This window comes from Antechinus flavipes, chromosome 5 (genome assembly GCF_016432865.1).
Source record: "Antechinus flavipes isolate AdamAnt ecotype Samford, QLD, Australia chromosome 5, AdamAnt_v2, whole genome shotgun sequence".
NCBI classification, from domain to species: Eukaryota; Metazoa; Chordata; class Mammalia; order Dasyuromorphia; family Dasyuridae; genus Antechinus; species Antechinus flavipes.
In genome coordinates, this window is record NC_067402.1 from 85,023,542 (window position 1) to 85,051,038 (window position 27,497).

The following is a 27,497-nucleotide window of genomic DNA, read 5'->3' on the forward strand; positions in this document are numbered from 1 at the left end:
ATCCTAAAAAATTAAATAAATGCTAGCTATTAATATACCTAGTAAACAGAAACACATGCTCAAATCTTAGAAATTGGTCATGTTCTTTTTTATCAGGTAGCTATGATGAAAATGAGCAGCAGCTAGATGGCTCAGTGAAAAGAAGGCTAGGCTTAGAGTCAGAAGACCTAAGTTTAAATCCTGTCTCAAACACTGATTAGCTAGGTGACCCAGGAAGTCACTTAACCTCTGCTTGCCTTAATCCACCAGAGAAGAAAATGAAAAATCATTTTAATATTTGCCAAGAAAATATTATGGAAAGCACTCGTGTCCACAGGGTCATCAAAAGTCAGATATGAATGAACAACAAAATAATGTAAATAAATGTTCTTGCAATTTATTTTTACTGAACAATTTTCCTAAGAGTAGAAGACTGACTTAGTAGTGGTGATGGCCAGCAATTATGTTGTAACATTATAACAACTGATTACCACCATCATCTCCATTCCTAAGTAGCTGCATTTCTGGGATGTGCTTATTAATTAATAAACTTAACTGACTTCATTCTTCACAATCTTTCCCTTATTCCTTGCTGAATTAGACAGACAATTGAGAAGTACATAATACCTTTCATGCACTGATACTATACAATAACTGCCTGACAAGCAACATGAAGAACACAAAATAACTTTTAGACCCTTATCCATCGACAGGTGACAAGAATTCCAAATCTGCAGAGCAATGAAAACTACACAAAACTAAGAAGAAAATCTGGGACAATGGTACCAAGGTAAACACTGTGAAAGCCAGACTGAAGAGTTTGATATGTTATCTGCAGTAAGTGCTTAATAAATGCTTTGAATTATAGAATGAAAATATCTGAAGAGCAGGGATTATCTTTTATGTGTTAAGTTCTTAGTGCCTAGATCCTGAGGTTTTGATCAATAAGTAAATAAAATTTCCCAAATGAGTACATTTAAAATCTTTCAGATAAAATACCATGTAATCACTTTGTCTCAGTTGTGACCAATAATGTAGGATTAAAAACAAACAAACCAAAACACCAATAACTAAGCAAAAGATAATTGAAAACAGAGATTCTTCAAGAAGACTACTGAACTTCAGAAAACAAGCCTTCAAAGAGTGTAAAAACTATAGCTTACACTGAAATTAAAATCAATTTATCCCTGCTAGCACCCTATGAACACTTCAAAGTTTAAACATACAAGATTCTAGGTACCAAGGTATAATCTAATGACTGTTATCTGGAACCCCCATCCCTAATGTCTTGGAAAATATAAACTCAGAAGTGAAAACTCTTGATAACTAACAAGCCCAAGTTTAATTTTCATCTACTTTGTGATCTCACCAATCATTTAAGGTTATTCTACAGAAAGTGGCAATTAAGTAGCCAGGCTATATTAACAAAAAGAGAATATGAAGAGAAAATTTAAAAAGTGGGTAACTTAAAATGATACTGAACATTTCCCAGTAGTAATTCTTAAAATTAAATATAGAAGTGATACATTTTGTGTATTATCCCTGGCTGGGTTTTCAATTATAAGTCAGTTTCCCATATCATATATGCCGAGTTAGTCCTAGTTTGTTTACCCAAGGTTATGAACCTATACCATTATTGTTCTGGTAACATTAGATGTATTTAATTGAAAGGAAGGGTACAAAAGAAGCTTAGAGGGGATTATCATCTCCCCTTCTAAAATGCAGACCTCTCAATTTTAGAGACAAAAGCAGCAGGATCTACCACCTGTAGGTGATATGGAGGGGAAGGGGTGGGATGAGAACTTAGACCACATTCATACAGAAGCAGTCAACAGTGCTTTCTTTTATCGAAAAGTCGATCAGGTAAAATTATTATTCTTTCTTTCTTTAACAGTGGCATAAGAAAACATTTTGGGAAAGTCAACATCAATACTAAAGTAATTTTATATTGTTTTTTGTTGCTCAGTTGTATCCAACTCTTCCTAACCCCATTTGGAGTTTTCTTGGCAAAGATATTGAAATGAATGGCCATTTCTTTCTTTAGTTCATTTTATAGATAAGGAAGTAAGGTTTCCTCCTAAACCTCCTAAAAAGTCAGAATCCTAATAATAATTAAAGTATTGAAATTCAACTTAAAATTGGACCAGCTCAGTAGTAGTAGTAATAGTAGAGGTAGTAGTAGTAGTAGTAGTAGTAGTAGTAGTAGTAGTAGTGGTGGTGGTGGTGGTGGTGGTGGTGGTGGTGGAGGTGGTGGTGGTAGTAGTAGTAGCAGCAGCAGCAGCAGCAGCAACAAAGAAATAAATAGCATGAGAATATAGCACTCACTTTGTGCCATATATTGTGCTAAAGCACTCTACAAATGTTACCCTATTTAATCCTCATAATAACCGTGGTAGGCAAGTGCTATTATTATCCCCATTTTACAGATGAGGAAATGGAGGTAAATACTAGTTAAATGACTTGCCCAGGGTCACAAAAAGTAGAAAGTTATTTGAGGCCTGATTAGTTCTGATGACTAAGTGACTGGCCTTTTGGTGGGAGGAGGGATGTGCTATGTAAAGATGACAAAAGGATTTATATCAGAGGTGAGGAACCTTTTTTTTTTGAAGGGCCCTTTAGATATTTATAATATTACATAACACGACATAATATATATTACATAATGTAATATAATCATCTGGAGTCCATACAAAATTATTAATGTAAAAACTCAAGCAGTGGGAGTTTGTTGTACCTAGTTTTCAGCTCATTATTGTCTGCACTTGCCTTGGTAAGGCCAGACCAAATGATTTTGCAGGCCTTATATGGCCCATGGACCAAACATTCCCCCATTCCTGGTTTACAGAAAATATTCCGCACAGATTATTCAGATATAAAAAGTTTCTATCTTTAACATGGACATCCAATTTTTACTTGTTATCAAAAGTCTTCCATTTTGCACATCTGATCCTGAATAGCCATTACTCAATTCAATCCTAATAATAAATTTCCTGATATTCAATGAATTATGTAAAATTCTACTAATAACCAGAGTATTACTGTCTTACAAATCAGCCATCCAATTCATGATGAATTCTTTAGTAAGGATAGGAGGTCTAATATATTCATAGAGGACTAGGTGAAATGGATAAAACAAAAGCTGAAGATACTCTGGAGCTACCCCAAAAAAGTATTTTCTAAACAATTGTTATATGAGTAGCACCTAAAATGTAAACCTAAAATGCCACACTCTAATCCAAAAGTATTATACTTAGTTATCACTATTAAAGTGATAAAGGGAATTAATGGAACATATTCAATTCTATGTATGTGTATTGGAAACGATGTTATGTAGAAATAACTATGAGAATGATATATAGCAAATTTGATAAGTGCATTTTTAAAAAATGATTTATGTCAATGCCTTTTTTTCTTCAGCTACTTCACATGGGTCTACATGATACACATTAGGAGAGAAGGGGAAACCTCAGGTAAATACTGTCTAACTAAAGTTACTATGAACTAATTATGTTATCACAAAATATTAGAGCAATTAATTCTAGCAGGTGGCTTTTAAATAAAAAGAGAACTGGCATGCTCAACTTCATATCTAGGCTAGACATGAAATTTGGCATAGTTGTTTATTTAGGTCACAGGTTAGCAATTCTGACAACCTCAAAGTACTCATTTTTAATTTGCCTCTGTTTTTGCATCATAAGATATACTTCTAGTTTGGGTATCAATGCATCAACTTTCTTTCTTTCACCAGGATGACGTATAATATAAAAAGAATCATTTTTTTAAATTTAGACTAGAGGTTATAAAGAGGCCCTGCAGGAAAAATTCTAATTTGTTAACTGCTATTTTTTTAGATAAAATAACACAATTATTAGCAGTTAAGAGTCTTTTTAAAAATTATGCATTCTAGAATTTATTAAAAGTGTATGGCACAATTCCCACAAAGGAAGACGGTTTGGAATTAAATTTTAATTGTGATTTAATTCCAACATGGATGGTAATTGAAAGTTACACTCATAGTCATTTTCTCAGAGAAAATTGTGGTCTTTAAAAATATATCAGCCAAGAAGCTGGAAAATGAATGGATGCCCATCAATTGGAGAATGGTTGAGAATGAATGTGGTATATGAACATTATGGAATATTATTGTTCTGTAAGACATGACCAGCAGGATGAATACAGAGAGGACTGGCGAGACTTACATGAACTGATGCTAAGTGAAATGAGCAGAACCAGGAGATCATTATATACCTCAACAACGATACTGTATGAGGATGTATTCTGATGGAAGTGGATGTCTTCGATAAAGAGAGCTAATTCAGTTTCAATCGATCAAGGATGGACAGAAGCAGCTACACCCAAAGAAAGAATACTGGGAAATGAATATAAACTGCTTGCATTTTTGTTTTTCTTCCCAGGTTATTTATACCTTCTGAATCCATTCTCCCTATGCAACAAGAGAACTGTTCGGTTCTGCACACATATATTGTATCTAGGATATACTGTAACTTATTTAACATGTAAAGGACTGCTTGCCATCTGGGGGAGGGGGTGGAGGGAGGGAGGGGAAAAATCAGAACAGAAGTGAGTGCAAGGGATAATGTTGTAAAAAATTACCCTGGCATGGGTTCTGTCAATAAAAAGTTTATATATATATATATATATATGTGTGTGTGTGTGTGTGTGTGTGTGTGTGTGTGTGTATGTGTGTGTGTGTATAGCATGGGTTCTGTCAATAAAAAGTTTGTTTATATATATATATATATATATATATATATATATATAATATATATATATATATGTAACATGGGTTCTGTCAATAAAAAGTATATGTATGTATGTATGTATGTATGTATGTGTGTGTGTATATGTATATATATATACATATATAATCAGCATGGGTTCTGTCAATAAAAAGCCAAAAACATTAATCTATCCACAGATAGCTAAAACAAAAATAAAAACCAGAATCAAACCAATATTTGAACGTCTGAATTAAGCATTTTCTGCAATTCATATTTAAAAGCAAAACATAAAGATAAACAACCTAATGTCAAACATTTCTTTAAAACAAATCACTTCAAATGCATGTTTATAGACCACTCAATGAGTAAAAGAACTAAAAGCCAGGTCTTGAGGAATTTATATTCCAAAGAAACTAATTCAATAAGCATTTATGACAAGTCTATTACATACACATAAAGAAAGGAGGGACACAGAGGGGGAAAGAGGCAAGAGAGGGAAGAAAGAAGGAAGGAAATCACATTGTGAACACAGCCACACAATTAAAACAGATAAAATATAAACAAAGATAAGTAAATATGAAGTAATTTGAGGAGAAACAGAACACTCAAAAATTGGGAGACTAGGAAAGAAGGAGGCAGACACATGAGCTGAGTCCTGAAGAAGCTTAGTAGAAGAGGAAGAGATTACATCCTGACTCACAGGGGAAAACCTGAACAAAGCAAGGAAGTCAGAGATGGGATACTGAGAATGAGCTACAGGAAAAGGTAGTCCTGTCTGGTTGAAACATAAAGAGTGCCCAAAGGTTTATTAACATGAAATAAGTCTAGAAAGAATAGGACCAAAGTGAGAAGAATATTGAGCAATGGAGTGATGTAGTTTTAAGCTTTAAGAAGATTATTTTTATAGCTATGAGAAGATGAACTGTAGAGGAAAATGCCTTTAGGATGGGAGACCAATTAGAAGGCTATTTCAAAATTGTTGATTGTCATTTCTTAAGAAGACCAATGTCATAACTTGCTTGAGAACTGATTTTAAATAAGGTAGATATGTATAAAGTCGTCAGCCTCACTCTCTCTTCCTCTCAAAATCCAATGGCAGGACATAAGTCAGGATGACTGATGATGCAATGGATGACCTTGGTTGTCTTGGATAGATGAACAAGCTCTAAGCACTCCATAGCATTTGTTTCAGCTGCTTTCAAACTGTTCTCTTCTGCCCACTCTGCTTGGAAATGCTTGAAGTAAATACCACTCTACATCATTGACAGATTTGAGGTCTATCAGTTACCCTCAACCTGGTTTAGCCCATCAACAAAGAGAGTTTACTAGGGCGTGGCCAATGTAGATGCTATAGCTTCTTGGAGAGGTTTTTGCAATAGTTCAAGTGAGAAATAAAGGCCTAAACAAGAGTGGTAAATAAAGAATAGGGCATAAGGCATGTCAACCATATAGATAGATATAGATAGATAGATAGATAGATAGATAGATAGAGAGAGATAGATAGATATATAGAAAAGAAAGATTAAGAATAATGCTAAGATTTTGAATACAGATGCCTGGAAAGATGATGATCAAATCAACACAAACAGGAATATTTTTCTGACTGGCAAATTTAGGGAGAAATATAGGAAATATAATTTCTATTTGGATATGTTTCAGAGGCTAAAATGCCAGTGAAGGATTTTCTAAAAGGCAATGGTAACATGGAACTGCTTTTAGGTGAGATATAAAAGCCAGATATCTAGATCTGGAAGGCATCTATGTAAATAACTAAACCCCATTAGAGCTGATGAGATCACTATGTTAGAGAAGAAAAAAAGGAGAACAAACCCCAGAAATCAAATCATGGTTAGAAGAGTAGGGGATACGTGATGACTGAACAAGAAAGAATGAGAACAACCTAGATGGGCAAAGAGAAGAAATAGGTAAGGACCATATCAAAAAACCAATGGAAAAAAGGGTATCCAGGAAAGGGGACTGGTCAACCTTGTCAAATCCTACAAAGAGACCAAAAATGGATTTATCAATTAAGAGAACTTTAATTTAAGAGGCCTTGAAAAGAGGACAGTTTTAGTCAAGAATCAAATAAAAAACCATATTAAAAGTGAAGAATTCTATATGTTTAACCTATAGTGGAGTGCTTGATGTCTAGGAAAGAGGGGGGAAGAGAATGAGGAACAAAAATTTGGATCGCAAGGTTTTGCAAAAATGAATGGTGAAAACCATCTTTGCATGTATTTGGAAAAATAGAAAGCTATTATAAAAAATGAATTAAGAAATTATGGGATAGTTAGATAATAAAGAGGAAGCAAGAAATATACAAATATCTTTTTTTAAAAGTTTGACCATGAAAAGGAAGAACATTTTAGAATCTACTTGAAGAGATAGCAAAAGAGTAGACAGAGGCAAGTATAGTCACAGAAAAATTCACACTAGAATTAAATCAACCAGACCATCCCTTTTAAACAAATGAGATTTTGCAGCTATATGATGCTTTTAAATTTATAATGAATGATTATGTAGATTAGTAACAAAATATCAGTTGTATTTTGCATACAACATTAAGTTGTCTAAAAGTAGAACTTCCTATCCACTTTCAAATGAAAGACCTGATTTTGGGTATCAGACTGCATTTCATTTACCACCAGGATATATATCAAGAGCATAGAGTATAATTTTCTACTTGAATTGTTCAAAACTTAAAAATGTGAATGATTAAGTATACTTTAATAGACATGCCTCAAATATGTTTGTAAATTTTCTTAAAGGTCAACAGAGAATAACCAACAAATATTGAAAGAGACCTCGAAATAGTAATCTTTTGTGATATACAATCTACATTCAAAATAAACAGCATTGTTTTGCATTCTTAATGCAGGGAAAGAAAAAAATCTCCATAAATGTGAAAAATATTTCAAGTTCACAATCCTCACAAGAGGTTGAACAAGAAAAACTGCATTTTATACAAAATGCTCTATGACTGTACCTAATTAGAGAAGCAGTTTTCCTCTTTCTCTGGGAAGAGGAATAGAGAAGTTTTTCTTTCCTTCTATTAAACAACATTTTTCTTTCAGAAACGAAGACCCTTTAATGAACTATGAAAACAACAATATATCTTGGGGGGAGGGGAAAGATAGGAGGGATGCTATTGTTTTTAAAAGGGAAACTGACTTCAGTAAACTGATAGTATTCTTTTAAGAGTTATATCATGGACAAATCTTACAAAAAGATGGTTTGTTTGCCATCAACATTAGCAGGACAAATTTATTTATAACAAATGCTTTAAATGTACAGATAAAAATGCCTATTGATAGTGTCAGCACTTCTTACAATTTGACAGATCAAATCTTATTTTCATTCTTAAACCCCATGAAGGAGTGATATCACTGACTTGCATTCAGTAGTGAGCAAATTGATTAATCCTTCTCTATAGAAATCTCAACTCTTGATTACACCTATCAGACGTTAAGCAGCATTATTCTAGAGTGACAACACTTGACAAATTCCCCAACCATTTTTCTCAGCCTTTGTGGCCCTGCTAGCTTGTATTAACCCTGATGAAAAATTAATTTTCCTTATCTTCTGCTAAACCCCAAAATCCAAATCCGCCAAACTGGCAACTCTTTCTGTAAAGGTATTATGAAAACCTCTAAAAGATTAATTGCATGTCTTCAGGTGACATTAAATTAATTTCTGTACTCATGACAGACATTTGATACTCCGTACTGAGAGGACAGATAACATTGTCAGGATACACAGAAGGACAGTGGTGTAGTGTCCCAGGGCAGCCTCTTATGAATTCTCCTTTCGATAAGGCCATATTTCACTGTCATTGGCACTGTTACTGATCTTGAAGCCCACAGACCTCACTGAACAGGTTTCTATTAACTATGACAATGCTGGTCTATCTGTATAATCTTTATAAAGCTAATTCAAAAGTTTGACAGAAATAAATTAAATGTGTGCTGTATGAAGCACAAATTATAAAAACAAATTTATACTATTTTTCTCTCCTTTTTAAAATACTATTTTAAGGAGAAAACAAAAGAAAGAAAGCCTTTTCCTGTCTATCATTTAGGTTGATTAATCCTTTAAATGTGCTGTTTCAACAAAGGATAAGGTTAGACCATCAAAGGGCTAAAAAACTGTAACTTAAAGCTTGAATAATAATCTCTGGAACACACAAATTTTCAAATATCAAATATTGAATAAAATACCTGTAACACTTTCCAAAAAAATTATAATGGCTCTATTCAAAATGAATTTAGAAAAGATATGTAAAAAGTTAAGAGCGAATGCTTCAAAATTAACTATCTGAATACAGAGTTACTCTTTTCTTCTATTCTCATAGTAAGGCTAATGGGTTATTTTTTAAGCATTACTGATCAACAGGCCATGGAATTTTTACTTATTTTATACTCAAAAATCAACAGAAAGACATCACTACCCTCTAGAAGCCTAAAATCTAAGAATGAGTACAACATGCACATATATAATTACATATACAACACAAAGAGACAAAGCACCCTTGGAAGAAAAAGCCTCTTGTAAAATGTGATATTCGAGCAATGTTTTGAAGACCAGGGATTCTCCGTCACTGATGAAAGTATTAAAGGAGTGAATTAAAGACACTGAGCAGTCAGTACCAAGGTGGAAAGTTTAAAGATGGAGAAATGTGTGTGAGGAAAAGCCAGGAAAACCAATGATTACAAAGTAGAAACACGGATGGATGAATGGGTAATTAACCTGGAAAAAGATGAAGCAAGGTTGTGAAGAGTCATAAAGAGTGATTTTTTAAAAATTTCCTTCATATCTCCAGAGATTAGCAAAATATCTGGCTATTGTTGGAGCTTAATTAATTAATGAAAGCATTAATGAATGCCTGACTGACTGCTGAATGACTACTAAACAGAGGAATTTATACTTGTTCTTCAAAGTATAAGAGATCTACTAGAGTCTGAATAGAGGAGTGAGATGGTCAGATCCGTGCTTTAGGAAAATCACTTTGGCAGTACAGTGGGGTTTAGAATGAATGAGACATACTGAAGCAGGGAAACCAATTAGATGGTTACGGCAATATTCCAGATAAAACATAATGATGTCTTGAACAAGGGTGACGGCTGGGTTGTAAAAAGAAGGAAATATAGTCAAGAAATTAGTCACATGAAGTGAGAGAAAATGAGAAACTGAATATAACTCCAAATTTGTGAACCTGGGTAAATAGAAAGATGATAGTACCTTCTGATGAAGAGAGGGCTGCTAGGAGAAAATATAATGAACTTTGTTAGGTACAGTGATAAACATACATATGCACAAGAGCATTTTCCAAAGGTCTAACTAGTTCTGAAATTCAGCAAAATCCAGATAATCTTTGGTAAAATACAAATCAATGTATTTTATGAAATTACCTATATGAAATCAAAATTACAGAATTTTTTCTTCTCTACAACACAGCTTGTGATTACAGGAAAGAGAATGACTACAAGGAAGAGTCCTATGGCTCTCTGGCTTGGGAGACTCCTAGATAGTACCTAAGGGCTGAAGCTACATACATTATAGAGCATCTCTGACACACTGAAAATACAGAGAAGCTAATTCTCAGCTAGATTTAAGATGAGAAGTATATAATCCACAGAAGCTGTTCTTATAGCAGTTAGGCTGTTCAACATGGAATGGGGTAAAAATGTAGTTCCAAGATTAGGATGCTAAGTGATGCCCACTTCATATCACCAAACAATTGATGCATCAGAGGGAATGGACAACTGTAGGCTCCACAGCTTCTATTCTTGGCAGATTATTTGAGAAAGTTGATACAAAAGACAGAATTCTTTTTTATGAGACACTCAAAAACAAATATGAATATTCTCATGCTTTTATAACCTATCTTCACCTTTATCCTTAAATAGGGAAGCTATATGCCTAATTTTAAAATCTAGAATCTTTTAAGTGCACATTAAATGTTAGTGAAATTTGATTACACTTAAATATAAAAATAATTCCTTCTTACTGATTCTGAAATCTGTATCTAATCCAAAAACCCATTATTTAGGGCCTATCTACTATTACCAATATGCCATGAGTTTCCCTTTCTGCTGCTGCCTGAATTTTGACCATTTTAACACTAGCTAGCACCTAGATGCAGCTAAATGGCACAATAGAGAACCTGGAGTTAGAAGATTCTTCTTCCTGAGTTTAAATCTGGCCCCAGACACTAACTGTGCAATTCTAGGAAAATCACTTCATCCTGTTTGCCTCAATTTCCTTATCTGTAAAATGATTTGAAGAAGGAAATGGAAGACCACTTCAGTATCTTTGTCCAGAAAACTCCAAGTGAGATCACAAAGAGTCAGACAGGGACGAGAAAAAGAAAAGGACAGGTCATTTTATTTTCTTTTTTTTCTTTTTGACTTTCAGCTCTAGGAAAGTTTGGCAGGATAAAAAGCGGAAATATCAGTTAACATGAAATCTAATACTTTTTTTTTTTTTTTAACAAAACAAAAACAAAAAAAACTTTTTCTGCCTAATTTCTCCTCTTTCATGCACTTGTCACTATCATGCCATTTCTCTATCCTGTGCTCTAGGTCTTAGCTCTGATTTGATGATTTGTCTTTCTTGGATCACAATCATTGCCATGACAAACTATATGCCCTTTAACAATTTTCTCACTTCAGAGTTGGTTGTTAAGAATCTTAAAAGTCATATACTTTCTTGCCCTGCTCCGAAAGTCCTACTGCCATCTGTTGGCTAAGCTTGTGCACTAAGATCTCATCTGTTTTGGCATCTTTCTAATGTTCTTATTAAATATTTTTCTAATTATAGTCATCTTTGTTATCTCAAACTATAGATGGCAAACTTCATGGAGGCATGGTATATTTCTCAAATTCTATGTGTCTTCCAGCACAAGGTTTTGCATGCAAAAAAAATTTTTTTTTCTTATTTGAATTTGCACTACTTTATCTGTTCTTCATAAAGTTTGTATAAGAATCTTTGTTTAGGCAAATTCAAATTGAGAAGAGTCCCAGGAATGGATTCATTTCAAGTTTTCTCCAAGATTGGCCCAAGAAAGCTAATCAATCATAAGTTTCAACTTGGAGAAAAGACAAATCCTGGTTTTAATTTTTAAAAATACTTTTAACTCCTAGGTTTACTTTTGACTGACAAAAACATTGCCATTTATGCCCAGCCTTTTCCACAGACCTTACTCATTTTGACATAGATCCCCAAAGATACCCTTGGAATTGTGGAAAAAAGGAACAGAGGCATCCTCCAGTTATTTATCAATTAAATAGCTTTCTCCAGATAATTACACAGTCATACATCTTTGCTTGAACTTCATTAAACCACAATACCATATAATTTGCTAGCAAAGATTTCTTATCCTGCGATTCTCATCATTTAAAAAAAAAAAAAATCAATTTACAATGAAATCTCCTATCATGCTGACTCCTCCCTCTGGTTCCTAACAAGAAATTCAGCTGGTTTTTTTGTTTTTTTTAAAACCTATTTAACTTCACTCTACTGCTTTTGTAACTTTTTTTTTCACATTATCCTTTCCTTATTTGTAGTATTTAGAATCTATAGAATTAGAATGGTTATTTGAATAATCATCCCCAAGTTATTTTATTTTGAAGCACTTAAAATATTAAGAAAAATCTATAAAGTAACCCAACATAGGTACCAAAAAAAAATTGTACAACAAAAATATTTTCATATGATCTATGGCAACTACTTGAACAGATTTTTCATAAACAAACTTCAATTTCAATTTTGAATCATTCATGGCCAGTAGCAGATATAAATGAACTTTATGAAAAACAAACAAAATAGTGCAAATTCAAGTAAGAAATATTTACTAATCAAATATTTACTAAACATTTATGTGCAAAACCACATATTGGAAAAAGACAAAAAATTTGGAAAATACACTATGCCTCTATGAAGTTTACCACCTTTTACAGAGTAAGATAAAAAAAAAGATAACTATGTTGTATTTTTATTTAGCTTGTTAAATATTTCCCATTTACATTTTGATCTGGTTTGGGCAGCACTGGGAAGTTGTGGAGGCTGACAGCTGCCTAGGCCCTCAAGTCTACACTTGCGATAGTAGAAAGAAAATTAGTCTCTGAGCTGATGATCCAGATTCAAATCACTACCTCTAACATAGACTGGCTATGTAACCCTGGGTAAGTCAATTCTCTTTTCAGTACTCCAAGACTAAATTCCACTATTGGCATTAGGAAGAAATTGCTGACTGGGAGTTCCCTTCGCTGACAAATCTGGTTTAAAACAAAATAAAAGTGTAAGGAGCAAAAGAAGGCATTCCATGCTGAAGGAACAACACAAACAATGAAAAATTATACCAGAGCTCTGTCCTGGGTCTTCCTTCTACGCTCCCTCAGTTGGTGACTTGATCAGTGTTCCCACTACTATAATCATCCCTACACAGATAACTCCCAAATCTAAAACATACAGCCCTGCTTTCGCTCCTGAACTCCAATCTTGCATCATAAACCAACTGCCTTTTTAATATTTCCAAATGAAAGCTTCAAAGGCATTTCAAACCCAATGTATCCAAATGACATTGTTTTCCCCTAAACTTATGCTTCTTCCAATCTTGCCTATCACTGTTAGAGAATCACCACTGTTTCTACCATCCAAATTTCCAATGTCAAAGTCATCTCCAACTCCTCTTCCTCCACACACTTTAAAGTTCCTACTTCCATTAAATGTATTTTCTATTTCTTTCTTCCCAATCACATAGCCTCAACCCTACTTCTGGGCTTCATCACCTTGCATTTGGATTATTGCAAAAGCCACCTTTCTCTTCACTGCAATCCATCTTCTTTTAACACACCTATCGAAGCAATTATCTGAAGGCACAATCTTGACTACATCATTGCATACTTAATAAACTTCAATGCTTTCCTATTCCTCCAGGATCAAAATTCTCTTATTGTCATTTAAAGCTCTTCACAATTTGGACCTACATTAATCTTTTTGGTCTCATTATACATTATTTCCTTTCATGTACTCTGGATAAATACGACTTTCCTACTATTTCTCTTTATACATGGCATTCCATTATTCCCATCTCCGTGTTTTTGAACTGGTTATTCCCCATACTTCCTCCTTCAAGAAACCTAATTTCCTTAAGGATCCACTCAAGCATTATCACCTACCCGAAGCCTTTTTTGATCCCTTCAGCAGTCTGTGGTATTCTTCCCCAATAAATCACATTGCATCCTCTTTACCTACATATATGTATGTAATCTCCCACGCTACAATATAAGGTCCTTGGAGGATCTGTTTTGTCTCTCCCGAGCACCTAAAACAGCATCTAGTAAGTGTTTAACAAATGCTTATCATCAAACACAGATGAAGACAATATATTCTACCATGTATTCCAGAACCAAGAACGGCTACAATAAAGCCCTATTCTGAGCAGTACTATGAAGCAATGCCAAGAAGGTAGAGTGGCATCAGATTATGAAAGGAACCATGAAAGCCAAACAAAAGTGTCTGAATTTTGATTAATAAGCAACAGGAAATCAATGGAGATTTTTGAGGTGACATGATGAGATCTATGCATAAAGAAGAATAAGTCTTGTCTGAAGGACACAAGAATATGAGGAGGTTGTTACAAGAGTTGGCAAGCATGGTAATGAGATCCTGTACTAATATGGTAGTAGCTAAGATTGAAAGAACAGGGCAGATGCTAGAAATATTGTGAAGGCTAAATAAGACCAATAACTAATTGGCCCTACTAAGTAGGGGATAGGAAAGAGTGAACACTGGGGGAAACTGGAAGAAAAGTTAGGTGAAGCAGGTTTGGTGAAGAGATATTTAATAACCATGGTTTGGGACACGTTGATTTTGAAATGTAGTAGAACAAACAAGAAGAGATATCCTGTAGGGAGTTGGATGGGGAGACTCTGAAGAGAAACAAAAAGTGAAGATAAAGATTTGGGCATCATCTGTTAAATGTGACAACTGAAAATATAAGAATGTAGCAGACTTCCAAGAAAAAGAGAAAAGTAACAAGGAAAGACTCTTTTGGGGTACCTCCACCTCAAGGGGAAAGCACTTAACAAGGATTATGAGGAATCTGAGGAGTTTTTGAAGAGGCTGGAGAATCAGGAGACTTACAAGAAAGATGACAAAGGGAGGGAGTAAAGAAGGAGAAAATAGAGTTAAAGAAGAGAGCAGACAGAGAGGCAGACATTAATAAATGTTGTAGAGAGTTTTTTATTGTAAGAACTGATTAATTTTATTGTCGCATGACTGTTAAAGCCAGGATTCAAAGATTGTGTAGAACAAGAGAGGTATGCAAAGGTCTGGTTAAAATATCCTGTTTTCCAACAATCAGCAAACGATAAGTGAATACATTTGTCTTCAATTGCTGGGAAAGTGCTAAAATATATTATTAAAGAGATATTATATACAAATTTGAAAAGGAAGTAGTAACTTCTAAAAGCCTGCATAGCTTAATCAAGAACAAGCTTAATCATGCCAGACAAACCTCATTTATTTTTTTGGCAGTTTTACTAGGATGATGGATCAGGAGAATGCAGTCTTCCAAGATTTCAGCAAATTATCTGTAAATTCTTCATATATATCCTTGTGTATATATGGGAGATGAACTAGACAAAAATAAAGTTAGTTGGATCTGAAATCAGTTGAATGATCCATTCTTATCTCATAGAATGCTAAAGGAATGTTCATATTCCTATGCTGTTCAACAGTTTTATTAACGACTTGGACAAAGGTGATTATGTTTATTATATTAACAAAAAACAAAGTTGAAAAGATGGCTAAGATGGTAAATAACAAAACAAAGACAGATGAGAAAAATAAACAAGATCTATTCAGATAAAATTTAAAAGACATAAACGATAAGTCCCACAATGAATCAAAAATTCAACTTTAATAATTCAAAACTGAGATGTACCTATATAAACAATACTGAGATTTTTAGCAGGACTGAAAGGTCAACGTGAGTGGAGCATGAATTGGAAATTGAAACAAAACAAAACAAACAAACAAACAAATAAAAACTAGCATATTATACTGCCTTCAAGGGCACTGTATCTAGAACATGATAAGTGATAGTCCCACTTCATTCTTCCCTGGTTCAACTGTTATGTTATGTTCAGTTTTAAACATAACATTTTAGCAGGGGACCATAGAAGGAAACACTAACAGCTACTTTCAAATTTTGAAAGGAATGGGGGATTGTGTTTTTCTTAGCCCCAAAAGGTAGTATGTCACTGGTGAACTCTGAGACTTAGTCATTTCAGTAGCATGATAGGAATTATAGCCAAATTGGAAACAGTTAAGGAATTAACAAGGAGTAAATTTGAGAAAGTGGTGGCACTGGGTACAGAAACTTTTTTCCAAAGTATGATAGTGAAGGGAAAAAGTAGATGGATAGAAAAAAGAATTAAAGAAAACTTCTTTTGGATCGTGAATATCTATTCATATTTGTAAGTTGCTGAGAAGGAGATAGTGACAAAAAAGAGAATAAAAATAAATGGGAGAGGAAAAAATAAATGAGAAAGGAAGATTGTTGTTAGGAAAAGCTCCTAAAAGAAATAGGAAAGAATGGGATCAAATAATAAAATTTAAATTTTATTATATTGTATATAACATGTTATATTATATATTATATAATTATATAATATGTATTATATAATAATATATTATAATAAACATAATAAAATTTAAAAATCAAAAAGGGATCAGCTTCAAAAATATCTCCTGTTATGACCAGAAGGAACCAGAAAAGACTGGTTTATGCTGAGTTTGGAAGAGATAAACTGTTCATTCTACTTGGTCACATATCATCACAACATATATCATTACAGATTTTCATTACAACCAACAACCCACTGAACTAATACTTTGTTAAAATCACAGAAAGATAAAATTTTAGAGCTGTTTTTCTTTTTTACTAAGGCAATTGGGGTTAAGTGACTTGCCCAGGGTCATACAGCTAAGAAGTGTTAAATGTCTTAGACCAGATTTGAACTCAGGGCTGGTGCTCTATCCACTGTGTCACCTACCTGCCCCAGAGCTGTTTTTAAAAATGAGAAAATTGACATTACTTAACATGTTCAACAGGCATACAACTCTAGTAACTGGAATAGCTTCTGATGTAGTATTCTTTCCATTGAATTACTTTTGCAATGAGTACTGATTCACAAAGGTAAAAAGCATTCCTCGCCTAGTCACATTCAAAGAATTTTCCCAAGTTTTTCTATAATTTGGTAACCGTTATTGAAAAAGGGAAGAAGCATGCCTTTGAAGAAAGCAAAGCCAATGGTGGAATAAAGACAAGAAATGTGTCATCACCACTAAGCCACTAAAAAAACCCATCTGTAAGTATATGTGAGAAGAACCCTAAGTAAATGGTCAAAAAGAGTTTAGCGGCTTGAATAGTTCAGTATTTTGGGAATGGAACTGTGAGTAAACCTTAAAGACTTGGTCAATTGTCCAAATTTTCATAAAAAATAGTGAAAGGAAAATGTAGCTAGATAGAAAGAAGGAATAAAGCAAACTTCTTTTGGATGGTGAATACCTATTCATGTTTGTAAATTGTTACATCAAGGTTGGCTTTGACAAATATAAGAAAGCTTTCTAGATTCACCCTGAAGATAACTAAAGAGCTTGAGAGAAGTTTTAAAATATCAGGGAATGGTAGTCAGAAGCCTCTGGCATCTGCTGTTGGAAGACTAATTAATAATGAGACTTCAATTCTCAAATTAGAGTTTCTGCCTATGAAGTTGAATTTTCTATGGCATGGGTGTGAAGCTGGGTTATAAGATTCTATAGGCAATTATCTGTTATTTATTTATTTTTTTGATATGGATGCTCTAAAACCACTAAGAGATTGGTATAACATAGTTCACTATAAAAGATATTCTTCTCTATGATTTATCCATATGTAATAATTAATTTTCCTCTAGTTAAATTGAGGATGTAGCAGTTATCCCCATCTCCATTCACAATAATGCTGCTTTTCAAACCACAGTTCCTTCTGGACTCACTGCCACCAGGAACAGGCATAATGTTCCCTGACTACTTATCTATCTTTTGAATAGCATCAAAAAACAAGCATAGAGGTAAAAAAGATCTTTGACCAACAGTAGTTGCTTAAGCATGAGAATAAAATTTAGTTGGAAAGAATCAGCTGCTGGTATAAACACAAGCATATAGACTACAATTTGGAGTTTGAACTCTGTAGCTGCCAAAACTGAGATTCTTAAGGCCACAAACATCAGTTTCAGTCAAGCTAATTCTTATTTTTATTACTATATAATTCCACATAAAGTGATGTCTTTATTTATGTAGAAAAAGAATTTACCAGAATCATCAAATTAATATGGATATCATAGATTCAGAAAAGTCTGTAACACCTACCAAACTCTTACTATTCATATTCAATTCAAATCCACATTTATTTATTAAGTATCTACTATGTGAAAAGTGTGGGAAACATGAAGACAAAAACAAAAATAATCCTTGACCTTAATGGAAATGAGAAAGAAACTGAATGCATAGTTCTGCAACCTTAAGAAAGTTGTCTGATTTTTTGAGAACCAACGTTTACCAACAACATAGTAAGACATTTGGCCCAGATATTCTTTAAAGCTCCTTCAAGCTCTAAAAAAACTAATAGGGTTAGCATTTTCTTGTGTTGACAATAACAAATCTTAGATACAAAAAATAATAAATCCAACTCTTCAAAAATTCTACTTCCTACACAGAATAAGAGAAATCTAAATAATTAAAATTCTATTAAAAATAAAAATACTAAAAAAAAAAATCAAACATAGAAAACTTTTGATACAACAGAAAAGGCCAATGGTCCACTAATTTTAGGCAATTTTTAATAGAACAAATCTGCAGTTCAATAAAGAATCCAAACAGTCTCACTGGAGTTGAAAGCAATAGAATTGAACATATATCAAGTAAATCTGAGGCTCACTTTTAAGTAGAAAAGGAAGGGGGAAATGAAGGAAGAGATGTCAGTAGAGGTTGTAACTTGATAACTTTCATTTAACCATCTACAAATGAACTAGTTCTCAACACTATAGTCACATAAATGTATTGGGACCTTGCACTTGCAGAGTTTTGACAGCTTTCAACATAAAACACAGCATCAAAATAGGACAGCTTGCTCTCCTGCTGGGACATTCTGTACTATTTTTTTCTCTGTAAAACTAATAGAATAAAGTAACATTTTATTTAGTTTCCTGCCAAATCATTAAAAAATTCATTACTCTGATCAAAGGAAAACAACAAAATTCAATAACAGCTTTAACTTTTAGTAAAAAAAATATAGAGAGGCATTTCAGAGGGGCAAGAAAAGGAAAAAAATTTACTGTAGCTAATTCTATCTTCAATCAAGATATAAGATATGTTTAAAAAACTCTTTAGGGCCCCTGGTTTAACACTGCAAATGATTAAAACAAATCAAGCTAAAAGCTACTAGATGCTTTACTCATGTTATATAGGTATTTAAAAGAAATCACAGAAATAAGGTCATATTTATAAAAACCAATCAATTTTATTTACGAATTATGCCTGTTATAATTTATAAAAGAACATAAAAAGTGGATAAGTTATCAAGATAGTATAAAGATTCAAGGACCTGCACCTAGTCCAACAACCTTTTTCAGTAAATCAACCTGCTTAAATATGTGGAGCGATTTGCCCATTACAATCATGATTTTATCCTGTGATAAATTCTTTCAACAATACATATGAACACTATTATATATATATATATATATATATATATATATATATATAGAGAGAGAGAGAGAGAGAGAGAGAGAGAGAGAGAGAGAGAGAGAGAGAGAGAGAGAGAGAGAGAGAGAGAGAGAGAGAGAGAGAGAGAGGGAGAGGATTAAAACTTACAGCATTGAATAGGTACTTGGCTAAATCAGCTAGATACAGATTCAGGTCTTCCTAAATCCAGCTTCAGAACTATGATTCACTATACTATGCAGTCACAACTAGGTTAAATATATAGCAGAAGTAGTTTTTGAACCCAGATCTGAAGTCTAGATTCAGTACTATTGCTTTAAACTTCTATATAATGTCCTAAATTTAATGGGAAACATTATTATTTATTTTTTAAAGCACCATGTATTAAGTTATCATGTAAGTTTATCAGGTATAAGAAAAACTAATTTAAATAAGAGATTAGGAATTGACAAAAATATTTATGAGACCTCCTCCCCTTTAAATAAAGGGCTCCATTAAATTCTTTTATTTAAAATTTATGAATTAAGTCCACACTGCCCTATCACTTGTTATCCTTCTCTTTCTTCTGTGGAGGAGTGGAAGTAGGGTGGCAAAAGATGAGGAGGTGGAACAAAGAGGGAAAGAGAAGTGGCAGGGGTGATATGAGCTCTAGGATCCAAAAGGCTACATTGCCAGTACCTAGAATTAATAAAAACTATGGAATATTTCAAAGTTTCCAAAGAACTTTATATCTGTTATCTCATTCAACTATCAACAGTGGTATGAAATAGGTACCATTATTATCACCATTTTGCAGATGAAGAAGCTAAGGCTAAAAAGAGTGAAACCATCTGCTAAACTCACATATGTAGTAAGCATCTAAGGCAGGAGTCAAGTCTTTCTAACTCAAAGACCAGTTCTAGTGATGATACCAGGGTTCCTAACCTGGAGTATGTATTACCCCAGGCAGATCTGAGAACTATTTGTAAACAACTTTGGCAAACAACTAATAGTAGTGTTAGAGACAAAAATCTGTAGACTGGAGAAGGAAGGTGAATTATAGAGCATCTGAAAAGAAAAAAATTCAGTTTAAGAAATAATTCTTAATGGCCCAAAATTCAATAAAATGAGATCAGAACATGAAAAGCTAGAAAAAGTGGCAACAATCCAGGGAATATTAGCCAAATGATCTTCAAAAATAACCAGAAATTTCTAATTCAATTCCAATCTACAAGAGGTGCAAAATCTTTGGATGTACTTCTGAAGAAAACATATCTCATTCTTATTAAAAATGTTTATACAATAATTTAAGTTTAGAAAACTTCTCTCTCTGAATCAGGATTATCAGACCTACTCTCAATCAAATCCAAAACAAAAAAAAAACCTGAAGGCTAAGCAGAATATATTGTTATTTCTTTCAAAAACCATAGAAAAAAACAAAACTGTTAGTAAACAAAAAAAAAAAAATTAAGAGACACTAATTTGTGTTCTATAATTCACTTAACTATGATATTAAAACACATTATGTATTAAAGTTTATTTTGTGAAAAATAAGTAAATTCTATTTACATGCATATGTATAGTAAGATAAACTCTAAAATTTGTTTCCTTTCATAATGAATAGGTAATAAGGAAAGGTTTACAAAAAGCCCAGAGATACAGGCATTGAAAAAGGTTGAGAACCTCTGTACTAAAATGTCACTTGACTTGTTCTTTCCTGAATATCAAAGTTATAAATTTAAAGCTTGAAGGGAACTAAAGGTACTTATTTTTATAGATAAGAGGCTAAATAACCATAATGGACAACAAACAGTAATAAAGAGATAGAAGCACCATCATCAATACACAATGCTTCATCTTCACTTAATTATCCTTTAGAGAAAACTAGTATAAAAATATAAGTCAATATTTCTATTGATATCAAATAGTAAAGAAAATTAGAATAAGGAATATAAAAATGTAAATTGATATTTCTACTGATATCTAAGTAGTAAAGAAAATTAGAAGGAATATAAAAATGTAAATCAATATTTCTATTGATATCTAAGTATTAGAGAAAATTAAAATAAGAGGAATTTTTTTCAATTTGTTTTCTATTACAGTAGTAACAGAGTCAACTCAACAGTTATTGAACATACAATGCACTGTGCTAAGCACTAGGCATTAAAAAAAGGCAGAAAAAGATCCCTGCCCTAAAGTTTACAATCTAATGAAGAAATTAACATGCACATACTATGTTCTCTCTCAAATACACACACACACACACACACACACACACACACACACACACACACAATTGTATAGAAACAAAAAAAAACAAAACAAAACAAACAAACAAAAAGTTAAGTCATTATGGAAAACCAGTGAAGAATTCCTATAGATGGGGGAATTTTTAACTAAGATTTGAAGAAGTCAAGATGCAGAGATAAGGAGGAAGAACATTTTAGGGATGAGGAAAATGCAATGTCTTTTGCAAGGAACAATAAAGATACATCGTGGGGCTGAGGAGGAATAAGGTAGAAGAATACTGGAAAAGTGGAAGAGGGGGAAAGAGAAAACAGGGAAGAAACAGATTATTAAAGGCTTTAAAAGCCAGAAAAATTTCTTTCTGATCCTAGAGATAAGAAGAAGCCATTGGAACTTCATTGAATGGGGGTGGGAGGTGGAGGGTGAGGAAAGGGCAGGGTGATGAACCACTAAAAACCTGTGCTTTAGGAAAAGTACTTTGAGGGAAGGATGACCTGGAATTAGAACAAATTTGAGGTAAGGAGAACAGCCCAAAGATTATCACAAGGCAATGAGAACCTCCACCAGAGTAATAGCAATGTCGGAGCAAGGGGGAATGAGATGTATATGACAGACAACAGATGTTGGTTTGTTTAACCAACAGGATGTGGAAACTGATCTGACTGGGAATGGAGGTGGCACAGCGGAAAAAATAAAATTTGATGCCCAGGTGATTATGGAAATAGGGAATGTTCACAAAATATAGGAAAGTTAGTGAGTGGGCAGGGTTTTGGGAGAAAAGATAATGAGCTTGTCTGGGTTGAGGGTAAAATGTCCAATAGAGATATAAGACCAAAGGTCAGGGATGGATAAGTAGAACTGAATGGAAAAAATAATTGAATCCAAAGGAGCTGATGAGGTCACCAAGACAAGTAATAGAGGGGAAAAAAAGAAGAGGACCCCAAGCCCACCTAGAGCCTTGGGAAATGTTCAAGGTTAGCAGATATAAACTGGATGAAGATACAGCAAGAGACAGAAAAGTAGGCCAAGGAGGATAGAGAAACAAGAGAAAGCAATGTCATAAAAATCTAGAGAGAAGACAATTATTAAGAAGGTGATGAAAACTAAGAGATTATTAACTTTAAAATGTCAGTTTCGCCGAATGGTGATGTTAGAAGCAATACTGAAGAGAATTAAAACAGTAAACAACGTGGAGGCTAATTCAGCTAATAGTTGCAAAAAGAAGATCTAGCAAAAGAGCTAGGAGGGACACATGTATTAAGGGGCTTAGTGAGGGGAGAATAACAAATGGGCAGGTTTGCCAATAGCAGGGAGACTGGCAAACAGGGAGTAAAAAATTTGTGAGAGAATAAGAAAGATGAAGGCAATTTGCAGAAGAAGATTAAATGGAATGCAATCATTTGTGCATGTGGAAGGGCTTGCGTTGGTACATTCTTACATGAACTCTTCATGTAAGAAAGGAATGAAGGAGGAAATGGTGGAAGAAGACGTCTTCCAAGAGATGAGCAGAAGCTGAAAAGGACCTCTCAAGAAATGGCTTAAATACCAACAAGGATATTTAATTTTAAGAGTACCATTTTAAGTGGAAATTGATATGGTTCACAACATAGTATGTTCACTCTTTTTTTGTTGTTTGCTTGTATTTCGTTTTGCTTCTCTTTTTTTCTTGTGTGGCACAATCGTATAAGTATGTATGCATATATTGAATTTAACATATATTTCTACCATGTTTAACATATATTGGACTACTTGCCATCTAGGGAAGGATGTGGAGAAAGGGGAGGAAAATTGGAATACAGGGCTTTGCAAGGGCTAATGTTGAAAAACTGTCCATCTAAATTTGAAAAATAAAAAGCTTTAATAAAAAAAAAAAAATTCCTATATTTTTTGCTTCCTAAACTCATCTCGTAAGGCCAAAATATCTGAGTATCTTCTAAGAAATAGTGTCATGGCATTTTCTTATTCAAGATTTTGTTAAAGAATAATTTGCATGTTAATAGAATAGGCACTAATTATTTTTTTATTTGTTTGTTTTTAGGGTAGATATGATTTACAGAAGAAAAAACTAAGATAAGGCAAATGTTCCTGTTTTGAGAAGAAAAAACATCATAAAAGAGTTAGGGAAGAGGAGGTAGGAAAGAAGAGAGAGAGAGGAAACGAGAAAAGAAGTGAGAGAAGAGGGAGACAGAACAAGACAGAGAAAAAGCTTCTTCACTAAGTCTTCCCTACACCAATGAAAAGATAGATAAAATAAGAGATTCAAAAACAATGTGCCTCAAGAATTATTATCTGCACTACCCCCTCAAAAGCTAAATAAAATTCAACGCTATAAATATCAACAATGAGCAGTTAAGGACAGAAAATATGGATTGTTTTGATTCATAATTGACTCATTAAATATAACTACATTCCCAGCAATTTAATTAAGTGATAAGATTTTCCCCATGTGGATGTCAGGACAAGAATTCAAAAAAATTCTGGCTCACTAAATAAGTGAAGAGTACACTTGAAATTTTTAAAAATAGTGATCATTCACCAGAGTATAATTTCTGGGCAGGTATTCTTTACTGAGAAAGTTCCAAGTTTTTCCTAGACAATGAACATTGGAATAAACAGATTTTTACATGCAAAGAACAACTCAATTATACTTATTAAGGGCAAGTTCAGGCTTTATATAAAGTGAGGAAAATAAAATTGCTTCTTCTCCTCATAATTAAGGCTCATAAATATAAAATGACTAACTCTGTTTCATGGGACTTAAAAGAGTCACAGGAAGCTAGAAGATAAATAAAAAATATAAAAGAATACTCTTATGAAACATTACTTGAAATGCCCAAATATTGTGGATCAGCAACATGATGTAATCCTTCCAAAAGTTTAGTACAGCCAGGTGTTTACTAGAGACCCATTCTAAACTTTCCAATTTGAAAGCTTCCCTAAGCTTTATAACATAAAAGATAAACTTCGGATAAGATATGCAACACATGGTTGTGGAGGTGGAAGGATGTTCAGAAATTAGCACATTTTCATTAATTACAATTAATAGTGATTCCTTAAAATAAATTCCAAAATATATGATAAGTTATGGTCATGAAGGCAATGTCAAAAGGATATAAAAGTATTCTTAATAGAAAAAATTTTTTCTTCCAACTTTGGCTCAGTCAATATTTTATCTGTTAGAAGGTATATTACAAATTGTTGCCAAGGAAAAATAAGAAAATTATATAGGTAATTTGTTATTCATAATATCTTACTGAAAATCTATTTCCATAAAGATGATTCTTTTGGATTCCATTTTGTAAATAAAATTATACAAGTTACTTTTACTATCATTCATTGTGAAAATGAACTCCAATTCTACAGTAAACAATACAGCAAATTTCGAAGACACTCAGTTTTCAATAAAGGAAAAATGAAGATCCCTTTTTAATTCCTCCAAAGCATCTGGGATAGTGCTCTGTTTAAATAACATTATGTTTAATGAGAGCTTTTGTGGGAAAAGTTGGACAAACATAGCTTTGTACTACTTCTTAAAATTATCATCTAAATAAAATAAACCAGTAATAACAATTATGGGCAATTACATGAGCAAAAAATTGTGAAGAAAAAAGACATCTTTTCTCTGGAAAACCAGAAACAATATTCTTTGGGTTTCATATTATAAAGAAATCAACCTGAAGTTACAAATTATCATCTGGTTTCATCTAGTGTTCAACTGCCAAAATGCAACAACTTTTCTTTTCCTTGATCAGAGAACTAATTCTAGTAAGGCTAATGCTATTCTTCCTGAAAATTTCTTTTCTCTTGATTTACTATGACCTTACATCATACTTGTTCTTTTATTATCTGTTCCTTCTCGTTTTAACGTCAGTAGTCCGTTTTCTTCCTTGGACATACTAAATATTGTCATCACCTAAAATTCTGTTCTTCATTCTCTCTTCTATTTCCACATTTTCTTGATGATCTGAGTGATGTCCAGACTGCCAATAAAAATAATTATCGAATCTTTTTCAAGTTCTGACCAATTTGCTCTGCTAGTTCCATACTGACAGTTGTCTGAGGAACATCTCCATCTAGATGTCCTACTAGCACTTCAAACTCAACAAATCAATTCAAATTAACTTATCATTTGTCCTTTCCCCAAACCAAGTCTTCCTCCTAACTTCCTTGATTCTGTAAAAAATATCACTCATGCTCAAATATTTGAGTCATCTATAAATGACTGTCTTTTGCCTCTTTTTGAATCCATAATGCTTAAAACAGTGCCTGGTATGCAACAGGTAATTAATAGATGTTTTATTGATTGACTGATTGCTCTTCTCAACTTATTCCTCTGTTTAGATGTCTTCCCTTTTCATTTCTCTTAAGAAATTCCACTCATCCTTCCAAGACAGCTGAAATGATGCCTCCCCTTTTTTTTTTTTTTTTTGGGGGGGGAGGAAATCACCTGAACCCATCCCTCCCAAATTTAATCTCTCTCATGCTCTGAAACACAAAACTGTCCAAGCAATTGCTGTATCTACTTTGCTTTATAATTATTTGTGGAGTGGTTGCCTCCCTACTAAATTCTTAAGTTCTTTGAGGCCTGAGACTATCTGTTTTTTTGATATAGTATCTTACACAGCGCTTTGCAATCAGCAGGTTCTCAATATTTATTCAATTTTAACTATCATATTCCTATTAGATCTCTATTCCAAAGAGATCAAAGAAAAGGGCTTATATATACAATATTGAAAGCAGATTTTTTTTTTTGGAGGAAGCAAAGAACTGGAAAATGAGGGGACGCTCATCATTTGGGGAACGGCTGAACAAGCTGTGCATGATTGTGATAGAATACTTTCTAGCTATAAGAAATGAACAGAAGGATGTTTACAGACATGGCAAAATCTATATGAACAGATGCAAACTGAAATGAGAAGAACCAGGAGATCAATGTGGACAGAAACTGCAATGCTATAATGATGATCAACTAAGAAAGATGTGGGTACTCTGATAAATACAATGATCCAAGATGAACTCTAAATGCAAACTGAGGTATAATTTTCTCCCATTATTAGAGTAAAGGAGGAGTGGAAATGTTATGCATAATTTCACACATAATTAATATGCTGCTTGCCTTCTTGTGGATGACACAAGGGTGGGAGGAAGAGAATTTGGAACTCAAAATTACAAAGAAAATAATTTTTTAAAAATATTTTAATTACAAATGCTCTAGATATTAACCGTATTTTGTCTCTAGGACCCAAAGACTGAAAATGTGATTTTTTTTTTTAAACGAACATGTATATTGTGACAAATTGTTATAATGGAATGCTACCAAAATTTTTGCAGCCAAATTCAGTGTTCTGTTTACATTTATTTAATTATGGCTCAAAACACTAGGGATTTAATTAACATTTTAAATGTTTGAATCCAGGAAGAGGAAAGAGGAAGAGATCAATCTAATTTTATTTTTACTAACTATAATGTTTTATGGCCATTTAATTTCTTCTGTCTGGAGAATTCAATTTTTACAATCAGAAAGGTAAGAAAAGCTAACAGTAATGATTATTTAATAGCTTGAGTAGTCTGGCTTACTCTCTATTTTTTTTTTTTTTTTGCATAAATAGCATGTAATCAAGTATTGTTATTTATAGAACTTGACTTATAGAGAAACGTCCCAGAGAAAGAAGTTATTTTAGAAAATATACTTAAAACTAGGTTGAAAAATGCTATTATTTCGGATCTTGGCAAAGACAATTTTTATACACAAAAGTATTTTTATAATGGGATTCTTCA

At 33.2% G+C, this 27,497-nt stretch overlaps 1 protein-coding gene across 9 annotated transcripts in view; it reads right to left on the bottom strand.

Annotated features, from left to right (window-relative positions):
* The window catches only part of RBM33 (RNA binding motif protein 33), a 170,416-nt gene that overhangs the window by 39,298 nt on the left and 103,621 nt on the right, over window positions 1–27,497 (bottom strand). The window lies entirely within an intron of this gene.